The sequence below is a fragment of the Sorex fumeus genome, unplaced genomic scaffold (assembly GCF_029834395.1).
Source record: "Sorex fumeus unplaced genomic scaffold, SorFum_2.1 ptg000063l, whole genome shotgun sequence".
Lineage (NCBI taxonomy): Eukaryota > Metazoa > Chordata > Mammalia > Eulipotyphla > Soricidae > Sorex > Sorex fumeus.
This window is the reverse complement of record NW_026606120.1, coordinates 19865873-19868955: the sequence shown is the minus strand read 5'-3', so window position 1 is coordinate 19868955 and position 3083 is coordinate 19865873. Positions and strand designations below refer to the sequence as shown.

The 3083-nt window shown below is 38.9% G+C and overlaps 1 non-coding gene across 1 annotated transcript; it reads right to left on the bottom strand.

The window, feature by feature from the left end:
• Window positions 1-1012: 1012 nt before the first annotated feature.
• Window positions 1013-1140, bottom strand: LOC130036357 (small nucleolar RNA SNORA40). Its single transcript, XR_008794391.1, has one exon. It is a non-coding gene; the product is annotated as a small nucleolar RNA SNORA40 (small nucleolar RNA).
• Between the last annotated feature and the right edge of the window lie 1943 nt (window positions 1141-3083).

Sequence of the window (3083 nt, the reverse complement as noted above, 5' to 3'; positions counted from 1 at the left end):
GGAGCTACACCAAAATCACTTTCCAAGAGGCTCATTTGTTAACCAAGCAAACAAATCCATTTACTGGTGTTTAATCATATTACATTAGATTGCACAAGTCAAAAAGACTTTTTTAGATTATTAGATTTTTAAGAATGCTTATTCAAATCATTGAGGTCATCAGGAGACTTCAAGAGTCCATTTAAAAGCAGTCAGAATTATAAAACTGTTAACAACAATTAAGAATGAAAAACAAATCCACTAAATAACATAAGGTTTTAAACAGGACCAAAATATCATAGATAAAGGTTTATATATGAAGAGAAAGATCTAACATTTCCTATTACATTTCATTAAAAATGTAAATCAGCCAGAGAGATAGTACATCTTATAATGCACTGGCCTTGCACATGGCTTTCCTGCATTCTATCCCCAGCAGCTAAGATGGTCTCCTGAGCACTGCCAGGAGTGATCGCTGAGCACAGAACCAAGACTAAGCCTTGATTCAGAACTGCTTGATATGACTCAAATACAAAAAAGAAAAAATGAATTATTCAAAATATATTATATTCTTGTGGTGAAAAAATGCAAACTAAAACTAAACTTATTAAGATGGCAAAAATCCAAGATCTCACATCTCTCTAAGGTGGTGACTGAGGATAAACAAGTCTCCTCTTTCACTGAAGGGCTGTGTGTGTGCATGTGTACACATGTGTGTATTCCACAGCATTTAAATTTTCGGAATTTTCATTTTAACTGATTTGTACAGGATTACTTACTGTAGCAATTATAGTTGCGGGAATTGTAAACAAGCTGAACAACTATTCAAATAGGACTTGTAAGGAGAATTAGTACATAGTACTCCATATTGTGATATGGGAAATTAACATATATAATTATAAAAAAATTGCTAAGCTTCTTATGTACTAAAATGATCAGGCTCCAAAATATACAATTAAGTGTCAAAAGACAAATCAGGGAAGATTTTATAAGGCATGTCTGCAAGAGGGAACAGAATCAAGAAATTTTTTATCATGTTGCTTTTCATCTGTATCAGAACTCATACAGAACAATGAATTCTGGGTTACAAAAGAGAATTAAGTTTTTGCACCTGACTCAAAATCTTTGCCCACAAGTCAGGCCAACACCCTCCTCGGTGATGAGAAAAACATTTTTAAGGTAACAAACATTCGTAAAAGTGAAAATGTTTATGTGTTGATGGCACAGCATATCAAACCACATCCATCAACCAACTTCTCTCCATCACGATTCACAGGATACACTCTGCCTGTGCCCTGCCCCTTGGAGATCTCAGTTCTATAGTCATAGTCCATGAACTCATTTTCACTGAACGTTGTCCTTGCTTTGTTCCTCCATGAACCATCAATGAGTGAAATCAAGAAATGTTTGTTCTTCCTCTGACATGTTTCATTTTACATGACATCCTATGTACTCCATCTGTGCTGTAGCACAGTATACTGGATTTCTTTGTTTCCCCTAATAGTTAGGTAGTATTCTATTGTATGCATAATACACCACAGCTTCTCTTTTTAATTTTTTTGTTTTGGGGTCCATATCCAGCAGTACTCTGGGCTTATTTCTGACTCTGCACTCAGGGGTCACTGCTGGTGGGCTTGATAGAACTTATGGGGTGCTGAAGATCAAACTCAGGTCAGCTGTTTGCAAGGCAAATTCCCTACCTGCTGTACTATCACTCCAGATCCTGTTTTACAATATCTTTATTGTATTTTAAATGATTGTGTTAGTGTATTGTGCAGTGACAGCAAGCAAGAAGATTCCTGTACAGCCACAGTGCCCAAATGATCACCTAGGGGAAAGGGTGGTCTTAGAAGTGTGCCGGAAGTCGGACTGGGAACTATAACCCAGAATCTGCACCAATGACGGGCCCCTCCCCTTACAGGTATGCTGGTGGTGCGGTGGGGCCGGGGGTGGGGGAGGATCATCAGGGAATGACCTTTGGAGCGGCAGCCGCTCAATTTCCCCTTTCATAGTGCATTGGACCTGTATTCCATTCTCCTATACTGAACTCTTACAAGTGCAGCTTTGTTACTACAACCACACTAGGCTAATAGTTCACTAGCCTATTCCAATCAAAATACCCCCCAAAACTCACCAAATTAATGGTGAACACAAGAATTTGTACCAACCTAATCTAAAAGAACACATCCCCCAGATCAGCACTAGAGGCTCCACATAAGACAAACAGGAGCACCAAAGAGGAAGCACTTGAAGAAGAACGAGGAGACAACGATTGACTGAGCTCATCCCGAGTCCTCTCTGGCAGTGGAAGGAGAACACTAATAGTGAACTGGAGGGACCCACCTCCATACTACTACAGCATCATGGGAAAGCAGTGCAGATCCCCACCATGAGGAATGGATGAAGAAAAGGGCCCTGAAAGCCTCAAGAGGGAATACCCACATACCTAATCTCCCTGACAAAGAATTCAGAGATGATGGTGAGAATGTTTATTGAGTTCAAAGAAACAATGGAATGGACATCCAATAAAATATAGGAGGATATGAAAGAAACAGTGGAACGGTCACCCAATAAATTATAGGAAGAAATGAGAGCAGAAATAAGAAAGCTAAAAACAGAAGTGTCACTAATAAAAAATTCAGTAGGTGAAATTAAAAACTCAGAGGTTGCCCTCAATAGTAGAATGACAACAGCCAAAGACAGAATCAGTGACCTTGAAGATGTGCTGCAGAAAGAACACAGTCAACAACAAGCTGTGAAAAAGTCTCAAAGTACCACAAGAGTGAATAAGAGACATACGGGATGAATCCAAGAGGAACAATTTATCAGAAGGACAAGAAGGCAACATCTTGTTGAGAAGAATCATTCATCATTCATCTCAATCATTGCTGAGAAGTTCCCAGAGCTGGAGAATACAGGCATCCAGATAAAGGAAGTCCAAAGGATACTAGCTAAATGAACAAACAACAACAACAACAACAACACTGTCCTCCTTTTATTCATCGATTTGCTCGAGCGTGCCCAGTAACATCTCCATTGTGAGACTAATAAAAATACTCCAAGACATATCATAATCAGAATGATGAATACCATAGATAGAGACA